This window comes from Rana temporaria, chromosome 5, assembly GCF_905171775.1.
Source record: "Rana temporaria chromosome 5, aRanTem1.1, whole genome shotgun sequence".
NCBI classification, from domain to species: Eukaryota; Metazoa; Chordata; class Amphibia; order Anura; family Ranidae; genus Rana; species Rana temporaria.
In genome coordinates, this window is record NC_053493.1 from 244,968,589 (window position 1) to 244,986,878 (window position 18,290).

The following is an 18,290-nucleotide window of genomic DNA, read 5'->3' on the forward strand; positions in this document are numbered from 1 at the left end:
ATCTGTAGATCACTGGCCTCAACTCTGTCAGGACTGTTTTAGCCAAAGGGGGCCATACTCAATATTAGGTGGGTGGTCATTATTTTTTGACTGATCCGTGTATACAGTATATACCATAGTTTGTAGACACTATGGCCCGGATTCAGAAAGATGAGTGCATTTTTCTGCAGGCGTAACGTATCTCCGATGCGTTACACCGCCATAAATTTGGGCGCAAGTTCCGTATGCAGAAAGAACTTGCGCCCTTAGTTACGGCGGCGTAACGTATGTGTGGCGGCGTAAGCCTGCCTAATTCAAATGGGGATGTTGTGGGCGTGTTTTATTTAAATTTCACTTGACCCCGCGTATCTTACGTTTTTTGTGAACGGCGCATGCGCCGTTCGTGAAAAAATCCCAGTACGCATGCTCGAAATTACCCCGCAAAGCCTCATTGGTATCGACATGAACGTAACTTAAGCAAAGCCCTATTCGCGAACGACTTACACAAACGACGTAACATTTTAAAAACTCGGCGCAGGAACGAGTCCATACTTAACATTAGCTACGCCTCATATAGCAGGGGTAACTTTACGCCGGAAAAGCCTAACGTAAACGACATAAAAAAAAATGCGCCAGCGGGTCGTACGTTTCTGAATCGGCATATCTACCTAATTAGCATATTTCTTGCATAAATATAAGGAAGCGCCACCTAGCGGCCAGCGTAAATATGCAGCCTAAGATACGACGGTGTAAGACACTTATGCCGGTCGGATCTTAGGGAAATCTATGCGTAACTGATTATCTGAATCTGGCGCATAGATACGACGGCCCGCACTCAGAGATACGACGGCGTAGATAAGACATGTAGTAGAATACATTTTGGCCTAATCATATGAAGAAATTCGATTTTTTTCAATTCGATGTTTTATAGCAGAAAATAAAACTTTTTTTTCCAAAATATTCTGTCTTTTTTTATTTATATATAAAAAAAAAAAAAAAATGTGGTTATCAAATACCACCAAAAGAAAGCTCTATTTGTGTGAAAAAAAATGATATTACTTTAGTTTGGATACAGTGTTGCATGACTGCGCAATTACCAGTTTAAGTAGCGCAGTGCTAAACAGCAAAAAATTGCTTGGTCATGGAGGGGGTAAAACCTCCTGTAGCTAAAGTAGTTAATAAATGCCTGACAGAGATTCTAACATCTCATTCCTCTATCCAAAATGTTAAAAACAAATAAAAAAATTGCCTTACAAAATGGCGAGGAACTTTTCACAGTCAACCTGTCTCAAAGCCTTATTAAGGAGACTAGGGGGCAGATCCTCGTATAATTGCATGGGCGCAGCGTATGTGAGATACGCTACGCCGCTGTAACTTACATTTTTAATCTTTGAATCCACAAAGAATTTGCGCCGTAAGTTACGGCGACGTAGTGTATCTCAAATTCAAATCAGCGTAATTCAAATCGGCGAGTAGGGGGCGTGTTTCATTTAAATGAAGCGCGTCCCCGCGCCGAACGAACTGCGCATGCGCCGTTCCTAAATTTCCCGCAGTGCATTGCGCTAAATGACGTCGCAAGGACATTATTGTTTTGACATGGACGTAAATTACGTCCAGCCCTATTCACGGACGACTTACACAAACAAGATAAAATATTTTCAAATTTGACGCGGGAACGACGGCCATACTTAACATTGCGTACGCCACCAAATAGCAGCTTTAACTATACGCCGAAAAAAGCCGAACGGAAACGACGTAAAAGAATGCGACGGCCGCTCGTACGTTCGTGGATCGTCGGAAATAGCTAATTTGCATACTCAATGCGGAATACGACGGGAACGCCACCCAGCGGACGCCGAAGAATTGCATCTAAGATCCGAAGGCGTACGAAGACATACGCCTGTCGGATCTAACCCAGATGCCGTCGTATCTTGTTTTGAGGATTCACTAGATACGCCGGCGTACTCTCTTTGTGGATCTGCCCCACACTGTCTCAGACACATTACTCAACATCTTGTAACTGTTTTAGGGCTGTGCTTAAAGGAGTTGTAAAAGATTTATTTTTTTTTTTTTGCTGAAATGACTGTTTACAGGGTAAAGAGACATAATAGTTAACTGATTCCTTTTAAAAATGATTAAAAATAGATAAAAATCAATCATATAATGTACCTGCAGTTTCTAGTTTCGTTTTTGCATGTGGTTTCCTGCTTCTGTGCTGTACAGAGCCACAGAGCCAATACAGGGCAGTGATGGTTTGGAAAACAAAACTGATTGGTGCTGAGGGGTTTTAGACACACAGTAATCACACCTTCTTGATTAGTGACCACAGAGAGAAAGCTCCCAGTACTGTGGTTATCAGGAAACAGACAACCAGGAAGTGTGGAGATCAGAGAAGAATTACAGCAACTTGAGAGCAAAAACGAACAATGAGGACATGAAAACAGCACTGCATTAAGGTAAAGGAAGCTATTAAGATAAAAAAAAAATCCTTTACAAACCCTTTAAATAAATAGCCCTCTTTAATGGCAATATTGTTTGTCTGCTGTTTTTCAACTCTAGCCTATAGTGAGGGGGAAAATTATTTGATCCCCTGCTGATTTTGTACGTTTGCCCACTGACAAAGAAATGATCAGTCTATAATTTTAATGGTAGGTTTATTTTAACAGTGAGAGACAGAAAAACAACAAAAATATCCAGAAAAACACATTTCAAAAAAGTTATAAATTGATTTTCATTTTAATGAGTGAAATAAGTATTTGACCCCTTCGCAAAACGTGACTCAGTACTTGGTGGCAAAATTCTTGTTGACAATCACAGAGGTCAGACGTTTCTTGTAGTTGGCCACCAGGTTTACACACATTTCAGCACAGATTTTATTTTATATATTATAATATGCAAAGTGTTTGGAGGGAAGCTTCAGACTGGCAAATATGTTTTTATTACAAATTATGTGAGCAGTTCTTTAAGGTTTTGAGGCTGACATTTGGTAACTCGAACCTTCAGCTCCCATCACATAATTTCTATGGGATTAAGGTCTGGAGACTGGCTGAGCCACTCCAGGACCTTAATGTGCTTCTTCTTGAGCCACTCCTTTGTTGCATTGGCTGTGTGTTTTGGATCATTGTCCTGCTGGTATACCCACCACGACCCATTTTCAATGCCCTTACTGAGAGAAGGAGGTTCTCACCCAAGAGATTTAATGGTACATGGCCCTGTCAGATACCCTGAGCTCAGTGGACAGCTTGGAGCCCTGGACCAATGGTAAAGCATTATTGGTCCAAGTTGTCCAATAAAAATGCTGCAGTGAACACTCTCCTCTCACTGCAATGTCATAGAAGGTGGCATGTGTTTAATAGACAAATGCTCCCTTCCAGCCCAACCCTCTTAACTAGAAGGAAAAAACATGGGTTTATGGGTGTTAAGAGGGAGAATGAGAATCTGCTGCTGCTGCTGAAAAGGTTTTAATCAAGGTTTTTCATTTTAATCAAGCTAAATCATATATTATTATGCTATATGTTATAACATAATCATTTATTATTTATCTATTTACTGTGAAATTACTGGTTTGAAGTTATAACGTCAAACTTCAGTAATTTGTTTGTTAAGTCACCTGCTTGAGTACAGTTTTTTATCAAGCCATTTATTACCAATCAACTGTGTTTACTCTTTTTAAATCATAATGACAACAGAAACTACCCAAATGACCCTGATCAAAAGTTTACATACCCCAATTCTTAATACTGTGTTTTGCCCCCTTTAAAGCGGATGTGCCACGGGAAAATAATATTAAAAGCCAGCAGCTACAAATACTGCAGCTGCTGACTTTTAATATTAGGACACTTACCTGTCCTGGAGTCCAGCGCCGATCACAGCAGATGACGAGCGATCGCTCGTCTCTCTGCTGCTCCCCCCGCCATCCACGCTGAGGGAACCAGGAAGTGAAGCGCTGCGGCTTCACTGCCCGGTTCCCTACGGCGCATGCGCGAGTCGCGCCGCGCCCGCCGATTGGCTCCCGCTGTGTGCTGGGAGCCGAGTGTTCCCAGCACACAACGGGGGGGCGACGGGATATGACGGAATGCCCGTCTTTTGCCCGTGAATGCCGGGCCGGAAGTGGGTGCAAATACCTGTCTTTAGACAAGTATCTGCACCCCCCTCCCCCCTGAAAGGTGTCAAATGTGACACCGGAGGGGGGGAGGGTTCCGATCAGCGGGACTCCACTTTAGGGTGGAGAACCGCTTTAACATCAATGACAGCTTGAAGTCTTTTGTGGTATTTTTGGCTCTTGATCTTCTCAGATGCCCATTCCTCTTGGCAAAAAGCCTCCATTTCCTGTAAATTCTTGGGCTGTCTTGCATGAACTGCATGTTTGTAATCTCCCCAGAGTGGCTCAATGATATTGAGGTCAGGAGACTGAGATGGCAAGTCCAGAACCTTCACTTTATTCTGCTGTAGCCAATGACAGTAATGTATTTTGTGTGCTACTAAAATGTATACTCTTTTATAAAAATAATTTTGTATATATGTTCTCTGGTACGCTTAAAGTCCCATTTTTCTCTTAATTGATTCTGTTCTTACCAAGGGATGTGGTACCTATTAGTGATCCCTCCTTGCCCAACCTAATAAAATCCATTGATACGTTCAGGGCTATTTTTCAGGGTGAACTTGGTGGAACTCAGTTCCACAGCCTCTGGCTCAGACCCTTGGGGGGGGGGGGGGCTGCTCACCAAAATCACTTGTAAACACAGAAGTCCGGTTTTTGTGTTTACAAGTGACAGCTCTGCACTCTGTGTGTAACCCCCTGAACTCTGCACTCTGTATGTAATGCAATCCTGGTATTTAATATCCCTTTTAAGACCCTTCTACTGTTTGTGAAATTTGACTGACAACACCCACTATTTGATGTGATTTGAAGGATGTGTGTATGTGTGGGTGGAGGGGTTTTGGGGGGTTGTGGTTGAGTTCCACGACCTATTGTTTGAGAAAAAAAGTCCTGGATACATTAGTTGAAAGATTATTGAAAAGGCAAATTTTGCTTGCGTGTTTATTTGTGTATGACATTTAGGTGTAGGCACCGTTCATAGAGAACAAAATAAGCAGCCAACATGTCACTAGACATACAGTGCAAATTGGAAATAAAAGATAACAGTGTGGCGCTAAGTGAGCAAGCGAATAACGTATGAATCTGATAAGGTAAAACAGGCAGTGCAAAGTTGAATGTGAACAAAACCAAAACATAAAAGTCCAAAGTGAATAATAAATATCTATGGAAAGTCTATTATAGTTCAGAATAAAGTAAAAAGGTCTTTCTTGGATAATCCAGCATGAATCTTGAAAATACAGTCAAAATGGTGTTCACGCTTACCAGATTCGATGGACACATGTACCGTATAGCACGTGGGTCAAACAGGCACTCTTGAGGGAATGACCTCAAACAGGAACTCCACCACTGGAAAAGCGCTTTCACCTGAAAAGGAGGGATCTTCTTTTCTAAAGTATAGGCCTGAATAATGACTTGTCGAATCCATCTTGCAATAGTGGATTTTGACGCTGCCTGGCCCTTCCTTGGGCCTTGTGGCAGAATAAACAGACAATCAGTCTTCCTTATCTGAGCCATAGCTTGCAGATAAACCTTTATCGCTCTCACAACATCTAGAGAGTGTAGACTCTCTTCCTCTGCAGACTGCGGATCTGGAAAAGAAGGCGGTAGGATTATATCTTGATTCAGAATAAAACCTGAAACCACCTTAGGTAAGAAAGTTGGGTGAGGACGCAGCACCACCCTGTCATCATGAATAATCATATATGGTTCTTTACATGAAAGAGCCACCAATTCCGATATCCTCCTTGCAGAGGATATGGCTACAAGAAAAAACTGTTTCTGTGTCAACAGACTTAGAGAAACCTGGTGTAAAGGTTCAAAAGGTAGTTTCTGTAAAACAGATAATACCAAATTCAAATCCCATGGGCATACGGAAGACTTAACCAGCTCTCCCCAAAGGAGAATGCTGCCAAGTATTTCTTGTAAGAAACCTTGGCCTCCCAATGTTTTAACCAAAGGGACCTGCGCATGTGTACCTGCAGGAGATTCAGGCGGGATGTTTGTTGAACAGAGTCCATAATCGCATCAATTGCAAAACACAAGGAATTAGGAAGGTCCTCATAAACCTCAATCTACTCTGTAGGGAGGAGGTTAATCATCTGCTTCATTTGTTCCTTGAGGAACTGACATACACCAATGGCTGCAACTGCAGGTTGTACTACAGCCCCAGCCATGGAAGAGGAGGCTTTTAATAGGGATTCCAGCTTTTTATCAGTTGGATCCTTAAAACCCTGCGCATTGCTATAGGACAGTTCAGGTTTTTGTTTGCACAAGAAAAATAGCTGCATTCCTTAGTGAAACTTTCCTCCATAGGATAAAGGAGGGAAAACTGCCTAGAAGGAGAAAACAGTTTATCTGGGTGAACCCAGTCATCATACATCAGTTTATCCAGCAAGGGATAAACTGGAAAGGCGCATGCAGCCTGCAGGGATTTCCGAGTTCCAAAAGAGGAAACAGAGGGCCTAGAAGCTTCAACAGGAGGCAATTTGTAAGTGGCACGCACCATCTCTGCATAATATTGCACCTGCATCTTTAGCGACTGAGAGTAGAAGGAATCCTCTCATCCTCTGAGTCCTCAGACAGAACATGATCCTCATCTCCAGAGAGGAATTTTCACCCTCAGTAGGCTCATCTGATGAGAGAGCCAGAGCACATGAAGGGGATTCCCCCCCCGTTTTCTGCTACCTTTCAAGGAGGTTGTGATAATAGTAGCAATCCAAAGCAACATTTAAAGCGTCCTCAGTTACGTATACAGGAACTGCCATAGGAGAAGCTGCAAAACCAGACAGGGGCTCATCCTGTGAGGCTGCTATCAGGCTGACAGTGGGGGATGGTAAACCATAGGCAAGCTCAGAATCCTTAGCCATACGCAGGGATTTTCTGGTGCCTCTTTTACTAGCCCTTGACCCTCTTCTCGGGGACATAGTCCTTACTGCAAAGCGAAGGTACTAGCCACAAATATAAATGCAATCACTGTTGTGCTATAGTCTTACAATATACAAAAAATATCAGCTCACTGCACAACCTGATGCTGAGTAGGAGTCTAGGTTTGCCTGGTTCAATCCACAGGGAAGCTTACAGCCCACAGCTCTGTGTCCATGCCGCTTACAGAAGGCTCTGGCGTGCTGGGCTTTTTAAACCAGCCTCTTGGCGCCTGCAGAAAACAAATACTCCTGCGCATGAGTGAATTGACCAACAATCAATGGTCCATAACAATGACGATAGCGATACCACTGGCCTTGCTGCCCTTCATGGATGGGGATATCCTAGTAGCAAACAAAAAAGAACAACAAAGGCGCACCCAACTAGTGTATTACCATTAAAGCAAATTTATTAAAATACAATATAAAAAACAATATAAAAAAACAATATAAAAAATCTACTCACAACTGTGGTAGAAGGATTCACAGTACGAGGCTTATACCACACAGGCTGCAGCGTGTAGAATCCGAACCACACTCCAAATGGTCATGGAGGAAGTGAAAAGGGTCACTGCCGGCTGACGCGTTTCAAAGCACAAGGCTTCTTCATTAGAGTCCAGCCTACACACAGGTGTTCCGTTTTTGCGCATGGGTACTAGCAACCACGGCCCTCCCCTATCCATGTTTCACTTAGACAGCTAAAAGCGCGCTCCCGGCCTGCGCCCCCGCGCATGCGCTGCTGTCATGGTGGCGCCCAGGAGAAACGAGGAAGGGGGGAGAGAGCCTGCAGCGGAAGGAGGTGAGTGGTGTTTTGAATCTGACCGACTTCACTGAGCTTGTTTCCTGGATGGCTTATGTAAGAATACACCAGATTGCACTTACTCCCTCCAGTGGTGAAAAACAGGAAAGACATCCTACTCACAGAAGATAATATGAAATAAAATGATCCTCTTCTTACCTTATCCACGCCGTAGGAAAAGCTACTAAAAGTAGTTCCAGCTTTCACCCATCACGGCGGGCAAGTTGTGCCATAGCTGGACCTGTAGAAGACTCTGCCAGAAACTTTTCGTGCCACATATGTATTAGTACACCAAAGTCTGGATCCCAGAGCCCAGACCTCCGCAGTGGGACATTACAGGCACACCTTTTTTCTTCTTTACACGAGGCCCGGGTACCAACCATCTTAGGCTTTTGATATCGGCCTGAGGTATGGATCCCGTTATAGCTCTTAGGTCTCCGCAGCCAAACCATCAAAAGAGCATTTTTCTTCTTAGCACATGTTCAACGTGACCAACCACCTTAACACCGGCAAAAAAACTGAGGTACTCTCCATTTGGGAGAGGTTATATAGGGGAGAAATTTTAATTGGGGTTGCCAGTGTCCAATCACCGGTGGTGACTACATAACCCATTAAGTAATTAAGGCTCTGTGTCCCGTGATGTGTGATCAAGAAAGGGGGCTTACACTTACAGCAAATCCGATAATAAAAGCTTGTAAATAAAATGGAGTATAAGCAACAATTCATAGAGCATCACCGACACCTTTCATCTCATCGGACATCATCGGGGGTTTTGTTCACATAAATATGTAATGTTTGTCTGTTCAATTATGTTAATGGGGTGTACTTTTCACATGACTGTAGCTAACTTGTTATCTTTTTTTTATGCATAGCTTATTTCCATCAAATCATGCTGACAGGAATTGTCCTACATGGTCATACATGTTGGTTGAAAATGGGTTTATTAGGAAGATTCAGAAACCTGTACATGCTGTGTTGACCCTATTACTCATGCAGTTTGAATAATAACCTGATTGGTACCATTATTTGTCTGAATAGTTGGCGGTAACAACTTTGGCAGGGAAAGACATTAGAATCTAAAAATTGTTATTTACTATGACTCATTTCTGTTTATTTATGAGTTGTAATGTTTGTTAGCTGCTCACTCATCCTACGCATATTCTTGGTATTCCTAATGTGCTGACACCTGAAAAAGACAGGGTTAAAATGTTATATTTTTTCAGAATTTACACTTACAGATAACACTATAATGCTCTGAGTGACTGTCTATATATCACAAACTAAATCATTGCATGAAAACAGAACAAAGGCGATTAAGTATTGCAGTGCCAGATGTAATCTCTCTATATGTTTTTTACTCCCTGTGTGTATTATTCAGCCAGAGCAAGTGCCTGAAGGCACAAAACATATCCACTTTATTGTGCTGCAATGACTTCTCATGTACTTAGCAGTATGGATTTAATACACCAATTTACCAATGTATCAGAAAGGTATACTGCAATTTATGCTGACATGCTTCTTTTGGTGATGGAGGCAAAATATTGGCATAAATAATAGAATTTCTGATGAATAGGTGTGATTTGAAGCAGAATGGTATGACCTGCTTATAAACCTAAGGATATTTCAGGTATTGCTTGGTCTCACAGACTATACTGAAAATGATTTAGTCTTTATCTTTGTCTTTATCTTTATTACTTAACTGCTTGCCGACCAGCACACGACTATATACGTCGACAGCATGGCACGGACAGGCAGAAGAACGTATATATACGTCCCCTTTAAAATCGCGGCATTGTGGACACGCGCCCGCCCGACGCAAGCTTCCGTGAGCCCGACCACGGGTCCTGCAGACTCGATCGCCGCGGGGATACCCGCGATCGTCTCACGGTGAGGAAGAACGGAGAGATGCCGATGTAAACAAGCATCTCCCTGCTTTGCCTAGTGACAATGACAGTGATCACTGCTTCCTGTAATCGGTGATCACTCATCACTGTCTTTTCACACACAGCCCATCCATCCCCTCTACAGTAAGAATCACTCACTAGGGCACACTTAACCCCTACAGTGCCACCTAGTGGTTAACCCCTTCACTGCCAGTGTCATTTTCACAGTAATCGGTGCATTTTTATAGCACTGGTCGCTGTAAAAATGACAATGGTCCCACAAATGTGTCAAAAGTGTCCGATGTGTCCGCCATAATGTCGCAGTCACAATAAAAAAATTATTAATAAAAATGCCATAAAACTATCCCCTATTTTGTAGACGCTATAACTTTTGTGCAAACCGATCAATAAATGCTTATTTCGATTTTTTTTACCAAAAATATGTAAAATATGTATCGACCTAAACTTAGGAAAAAATCTTTTTTTTATATATATTTTTTTGGGGATAATTATTATAGCAAAAAGTAAAAAATATTGAATTTTTTTCAAAATTGTCGCTCTATTTTGGTTTATAGCGGCACAAATAAAAAACGCAGAAATTATCAAATACCACCAAAAGAAAGCTCTATTTGTGGGAAAAAAGGATGTAAATTTTCTTTGGGAGCCACGTCGCACGATCGCGCAATTGTCAATTAAAGCGACGCAGTGCTGAATCGCAAAAAGTGGCCCGGTCTTTAACCAGCAAAATGGTCCGGGGCTGAAGTGGTTAAATTACAACAATTAGTAAAAATTGCCGTAATTTGTTTGTGTCTGTTAATGTATGTCTGTGGCCAGCTTTATATGAATATTGTGTTGATTAACTAAAACTGGAGAGTGCAAAATTTGGTGCAGCTCTGTATAGAAACCAATCAGCTTTTTTTTTTTTTTTTTAATCAAAGCTTAATTAAACAAACTGAAGTTAGAAGCTGATTGGCTACCATGCACAACCGCACCAGATTTGGTACTCTCCAATGTTCATAAGTTTAATTTTCAATTTTTTTTTTCATAATTTCATTTAATTAATATGTTAATTTTCATTAGGTTTTCTTAGGGTCTTTAGGGCCAGTTCACCCAAACTGATATTTTAATTAAAGGCATTAACAAGTTTGATATGCCCCTGGCATCCTTAATGTCTTGGATACTGAATCAGCAAATTCTCATTGCTTTAATTCTATCCACTGAGAGTTTAGGGTGTTCTCATCTACCCCTGTGTTGGAGAGCATCACCTGTTATATTCACTACAGGCAGTTACTGAGATACAAACATTCGACTTACATATTACATAGGACAGAGGCAGCGTGACATCATGCTGGTCCCGGAAACTTATATAAAATAAAATGCCAAATAAAACGCCAAATTTATGTTAAAAACAATGTACCGTTTCAGACGCAAAAATCTGACATAATCATACAACCAGGGAGGTTAAAGTGCATTTCCACTTTTGCAGCCAAATTGGAATAACACCTATTTCAGATCTGTTACATGTTTCCATTTATGGAGCATAACTTAAAAAATGTACCGTATTTATCGCGGTATAGCGCACTCCCGCGTATACCGCGCACCCCTAAAGTTGCCCCGAATCCTGTGGAAAAAAAGTTTTTTTTGTACTTACAGTTTTGGTGTCTTGCGCAGCGGCCTCGTCGGGTCCGGCGTCCGTCTGCGGCTTCGGGTGTCCTCTTCGTCGGGTCCGGCGTCCGTCTGCGGCTTCGGGTGTCCTCTTCGTCGGGTCCGGCGTACTTCTGCGGCGTCCTCGCGTCCTCCCCGCTCGTTTCCCGCGACGAGTTTGAATACTGCGCCGACATATACAGAGCACAGTACACTCGTGTATTGTCGGCAATGCTTGGCAACTCTCGCGCTGACGTCCTGTACGTCCAGGACGTGAGCGCGGAAGGAGCCGAGACTGCCCGACTATACCTGAGTGTACTGCGCTCGGTATATGTCGGCGCAGTATTCAAACTCGGCGCGGGAAAGCGGGTATCGGCATATACCGCGCACCCACGATTTTGCCCTGATTTTCAGGGCAAAAAAGTGCGCGGTATACGCCGATAAATACGGTATATAAAAATTGCTGCTTACCATTTCTGTTGCTCTTTTCTAATAACTCTAACAATGAAAATCCTACTTAGTTCTCTTTGTTTATGAGGGGGATGTGGAGCTCTCTTTATCATGCTGGCAGATCTCATTATCAATTATAAACTAGATTTGATCACTGTCTGTCCTAAAAAATGTTTAAAGTTTTAGTAGCTAGGTAGGGGGACATCTGACAACTCTAGAAGTGGCTGTCAGATGCTAAAAAATCTTTCAGCAAGAATTTCAGTTTAATATAGCAAGTTTGGCACAGATAGATATACATTTTTTTAGAAAAAGAGATATGACCTGCCAAACATCATAATGACAGAAACTCCATCCCTATTATGTATATAAACTCTGAATATATAAAGGTATATATGGACCAGTAAGTAGGTAATGAGCCAGACTTGACTGAGCACCCCAAGAAAACTCAAAGTGTTTCATGGCTATGGCCCCGTACACACGACCGAGTTTCTCGGCAGAATTCAGCCAGAAACTCGATTGGAGCCGTATTCTGCCGAGAAACCCGGTCGTGTGTACACTTTTGGCCGAGGAAACCGACGAGGATCTCGTCGGGCCAAATAGAGAACATGTTCTATTTGCTCGTTAGTCAATGAGGAAACTTGGCTCGCCGAGATCCTCGGCGGCTTCACAAGGAACTCGACGAGCAAAACGATGTGTTTTGCCCGTCGAGTTTCTCGGACGTCTGTACGGTGCCTTATGCCATTCATCAGGAGTTGGGTACAGAAATAAACTAAAAATAGAAATGGGTATATAATATTAGTTAATATGTTCTACCCCTAAGGGGAGAAAAAAACTCATGGGGAGAAGGGGGTCTATACTCACAGGTCAGCTAAAACACTGTGCTTGTCTAGCATTGAGGAAGATGGAACCCTGATCTGACTGCCTATTCTGGAACTGAGGCAAAGAACCCCACTACGACCACAAAGAAAACATCCACATAGCATACCTGATTGCCACAACAGATTCCACATTTGTGGAGATGATTGTAAATATGGTTTTCTGAAAAAAATGATAAAATTTGTAAGAAATGTGTAAAAAAAAAAGAAGTGAAAAACACATCTAAAGTCTCCCAAAAGCATGTGGGAAAATGTGTTATGGTCTGATGAAACCAAGGTTGAACTTTTTGGTCATAATTCCAAAAGATATGTTTGGCACAATAACAACACTGCACATCACCAAAAAGAAACCATACCCACAGTGAAGCATGGTGGTGGCAGCACCATGCTTAGGGGCTGTTTTTCTTCAGCTGGAACAGGAGCCTTAGTCAAGGTAGAGGGAATAATGAACAGTTCCAAATACCAGTTAATATTGGCACAAAACCTTCAAGCTAGAAAACTGAACATCAAGAGGAACTTCATCTTTTAGCATGACAATGACCCAAAGCATACTTTCAAATCAAAAAAGGAATTGCTTCACCAGTAGAAGATTAAAGTTTTGGAATGGCCTAGCCAAAGTCCAGACCTGCATCCCATTGAAAATCTGTGGGGTGATCTGAGGAGGGCTGTGCACAGGAGATGCCCTCGCAATCTGACAGATTTGAAGTGTTGCAAAGAGTGGGCAAATATTGCCAAGTCAAGATGTGCCATGCTGATAGACTCATACCCCAAAATACTGAGTGCTGTAATAAAATCAAAAGGTGCTTCAACAAAGTATTAGTGTTAGGCCCCATACTCACGACCAAACATGTTTGCTGAAACTGGCCCGCGGACCAGTTTCAGCATACATGTTTGGTCGTGTGTAGTTACGAGCGTACAGAATTTCACCGTACATTTGCCCGCCGGGCCGTTTTTCAGCAGACATTTATTTCCAAACTTGTTTTAAAACCGTCCGCTCAAATCCTGTCCGAACGGACATGTTTGGTGGTGAGTACACAAAACCAACGTACAAAAACCCCGCGCATGCTCAGACTAAATGAGGCCACGGGAGCGCTCGTTCAGGTAAAACTCACGTTTGTTTGGGATATGGCACATTCGTCAATAGAAAGATTAATTCTAGCAATAGAACACTGAAGCAAAACACACAATAACCAACGCTTGATGCCGTCGTTTTATTCATTCTTCTCTTGCTATAACTAATCAGTTATTTAGCTCATGTTTTTTCAACTGAGTTGTTCCATACTGAAAAGTGACATTTGTTAGCTGTGATGTAGTAAGATTTTTGCAAACTTTTATTGGCCCGACGTATCATATTTTTAGTGGTCCTCCACATTTCAAATTTTTTGCTTTTAATGTTTAATGGTTATCTTTCCCACTTTCTTTAGGTGTTTATAGTTATGTCACCATTTAGAATATTTTAATAGGAAATAGTTTTGATTTAGCTTTTGTTTGTATATTTAACAGGATTATTTTGAAGGTTGTTTAAATTGTCTACCATGTTGGCACACCAAATGCCCCCCCCCCCCCCCCACATGAGTTAGTGAATATTTTAGATTAAACATTTTATTTGTTTGTAATGTTTGATGCCTAAAATAATACCCACAGTATTACAAACAATAGGCACGTTTTTCAAATCAACAAAAAGGCTTTTATTTGAGCAAATTATAAAAAGGATCAAAAACAGAATGGCAGCACTTGAACAGCTAGCAAAATACATGCAAACTTGCATTTGAAACATGGTGAAGGATAAACTAGCCAACCTCAGGAAGCACACAAAATAAAATCTGAAGCAGCAGCACATAACCAAAGGAACCCAAGCTGTGGTAGTCCAAACAAGATGCCATTTGTGGGGGATCAAATGGAAGGCAGGGCATCAACGTCTCCTCTTCCTTGCAACCTTCCTTCCAGGCTGCCTTCCAGCGGGTCTTCCCTGGGCCCTTGCAGGTGGGGATGATGTGGCAGCAGGAGAATGGTGTTCAGCAAGCCGGGCCGGGTCACATAGCCCAGTGTCTGGGGTCAGCAGCTCCCTCTGCATCCACCAAAGGGCCTGGTTGATGATGCCCTTGGCCAATTGCCTCTGCTCCTCCGTGCCTTTATTGAGGTCATGTGCCACGGAGGCACTGTAGGCCTCAGTGGGGTTGAGGGGGGCCCTCATGATGGCACTCGCCTCCTGAATCATTTTGAGGCTGGCTTCCTCCACTGCCCCCAATTTCTTCTTACGGCCTGGTGGCCTAATATAAAGGGGAGGAGCCTGGCTGGTGGTGCTTGTCCTGGGGAGCTGCTGAACGCCACTGGGCCCGGCCTCCTCCTGGCTGCCACTGACCCCTTCGTCCTGGCTGACAGTGAGGAGAGGATCTGCCACCTCCTGGCTGGTCTCTTCTTCCTGTGTAAAAAAAAGGGACATGTTGTAATATATTTAAGAATATACTCACTCACATTTTCATGCTTGAATCTTATTTTTTGCCTTGAATTTAAACTTGAAAACAGACTGACCCTCTGACCCCTGTAGTTGTCATCCCTGACACCTATTTGTTTGCCCACGATTTTAGATTTTTCCTTCCCAGCTTGTATTTTATTAACCAATATCAAGTCAAGAATCAAACAATAATTAATATTATTACATAACTAGTTATGAAACTACTATACCTCATCATCGTAGAGGCGCAGATCTGCCTCTCTGTCAGCCAGGCCCTCTTCATCCGACTCTGCAGGGCTGTGGTGATCTGGGGAAGTCCCGCTGGGAGGTAGCGTGGAGGAAAGGTTGGGATTCAGACTTGACATTGATGCCCTGCCTTCCAGTTGATCCCGCAAAAATGACATCTGGCTGTAATACCACAGCTTGGGTTCCTTTGGTGGTCTTGCTGCTGCTCCAGATCTTAGCTGCTTTTGGTGAGCTTTGTACGCTCTCCTATATGTGCCCCTGAGGTTGGCAAGTTTATCCTTCACCATGTTGGCACTGCATTCTGGCACCCATGTCCTCATGTATGCTGCTAGCTGTTCAAGTGCTGCCGCTCGTATGTCCTTGTTATGATAATGGTCCTGCTTTGAATCCCACAGGATGGGCATTTCCCTAAATTTATCCAGCAAATGCTGGATAATGTCTTGGGTCTGCAGGAGATCCATTGTGAAGTTATGATTTACTTTTTTTTATTCTAGATTGAAAAAATAAAAAGAAACCAAAAACACAATTAAAAAAAGCCTCAGCATTTACATTGATAGAATATGTTGTTTAAAAAGTAGTACCTATATAGAAATACAAACACAGTGTCTCTTGTTTAGAAAATGCTGGCCAGCTCTGCCCCATTGGTTGGTTTTAGCAAACATTTTTTTTATACATGCCGCCCCTTTGGTTACATTGCAGGAAATAATAGAAATGTACAACCATACACAATTATTACAAATGACAGCATTCATCAAGGCACTATTGCATGTGTAGATATCCTGCCCCTCAGCATTGATTACATGAAAGTAACTTCCTAATGACCTCTGTCCAACCAACACAGAACAATACTTGGCCTGATCTGAATACACCCTACATAATTGATAATGAGTCACAGCATTTTTGACCTCTCTATTTTGTGATGTCTACAAAAGCATTTGGGTACGAAAATCACATTCTGGTATCCAAGAGACATAATAGCTTAATAAAACTGTGCAACCAACAGACCAAACCCCCATCCCATTGCTCTACATTTTAGAGCCCGCTGCTGATCCCATGTTTAAATTTCTTACCTGCCTCTCTCACAATCCTCGTTTCTTCCGCTCGCTGAATTAACACGTAACCTACGTAATCACGTCAAGCGCCTTTTATCCACTCCGCGTATGTATGAAACGCCGCCCTCGTCACCTTTGCCATGCCCCTAATCAATTGAAAAAGTAAATATGGCGTTAACTGTGTAGGTTCTGGAATCGCGCGAATATTCTCCGCGTAACCTACGTCAATACGTTGTTGGCATTCGCGACACTCCGCATATGCAAGAATCCCCGCCCTCATCTCCGCCCCTGACGGGACATTTCCTCGTTTCCACGCCCCTAATCTCTGTGGGAAGGAAAGATGGCGATGTCACACGAGCGGGCACGGAGCTCTCATGGCGCAAGTGAAGGGACAGAGGCAGGACCGTCCCGATCCAGGCCTAAAAGATATAAAGCCACTAATATGGCGTTCGAAGAAATGGTGGAGTTGGTTTACATCATGAGGAGGAAGGATTATGATGGTGAATGTGGGCCCTACAAAACACCGAACCGTAGAAAGTCACACATAATGGACAAGGTGGCAAGGAGAATGAGGAGAATGTTTGGTGTCACCAGGTCAAAGGAGCAACTACGGAAGCGTTGGTCCGATTTAAAATTGAGGGAGCCACATCACATGAAGAAGATACTCAAAATTCTGCGTAAAAGTAAGTCCATATTATTTAAGGGGGGGGGGAATGTCTGCAATAATGTGTTGACATGTATTTTTTCACATCTGCCTCCTTGGCCTGCTTGTACTTTTTAACACGTGTAGATACTGTATTGTGTTTATGTCAAATAACAACCTTAAACAAATTTTGTGAAATAGTAAACACGCGTAATCTGACATTGTTTTGCAAAAATGTGACGTTACTCCAGGAACAACACACCTGGACATGGCTGACTGGCCCCAAACTTGGTTTTCCAACATTGTTGAATAGCAAAATCACAGAAATTAAATTGAGTGAATGTGACAGGCAAACAAGATTCATTCTCCAAAATGCAAATAAAGCTGATGTTTTAACATCTGGAAATGCAAAGCACCTGTGTCTCAAAAATCAAAGTATATTTATTTGGAGGGTCGACGAGAATTAATGTTTTGGGGGGACATCCATTTGTGTCACTTCTTAGCAAAAAAGGGGCAGGATCAGAGCTTGGCCTAGAACTACGCCAAAAATGGAGGATTGCTGAAAGAATAAACAACCAAAAATCATCATAAATGTATCGTCTATGCAATGTGTGCGATTTATGATATCCAATATCTGTGTGCTGATGAGTATTCCTTTTGTTTTTTATTATTTCTTATAGGGGAAAGAAGACGCCAGCAATTGGAGGAGGCAGAGAGGGCCAGACACCCGGAAAATCAAACACCTCCACATGTTGAGCAGGAGGAGGCTGGGGAAGGAAGAGAGGAGGATGTGGAAGGAGAAGAGGATGTGGAAGGAGAAGAGGATGTGGAAGGAGAAGAGGATGTGGAAGGAGAAGAGGATGTGGAAGGAGAAGAGGAAGGAAGAAAGGAGGAAGGAAGAGAGGAGGAAGAAGTTATTTTGGACTTAGAATTTATATCAGATGAAGGGCAAGTGGCGGAAGAACAATTTGGCGAATTGCAAGAAGGTGGATTGATGGATGAAGGAGGAGTCGAAGATGATGGGGAGGTGGTGGAAGAAGGAGGAGTGATAGAAGATGATGGGGAGGTGGTGGAAGAAGGAGGAGTGATAGAAGATGAAGAAATTGGGGATGTGGAAATTATCAGGCCATCAGGTCAGTGTCACCCCTATATTAATAGGGCCAAACATATGCAGATAGGCTGGAAATTATTTACATATTTTGAATGCCAATTTGTTTCTTTTTAGGGGATGAAGATGGAGTAGC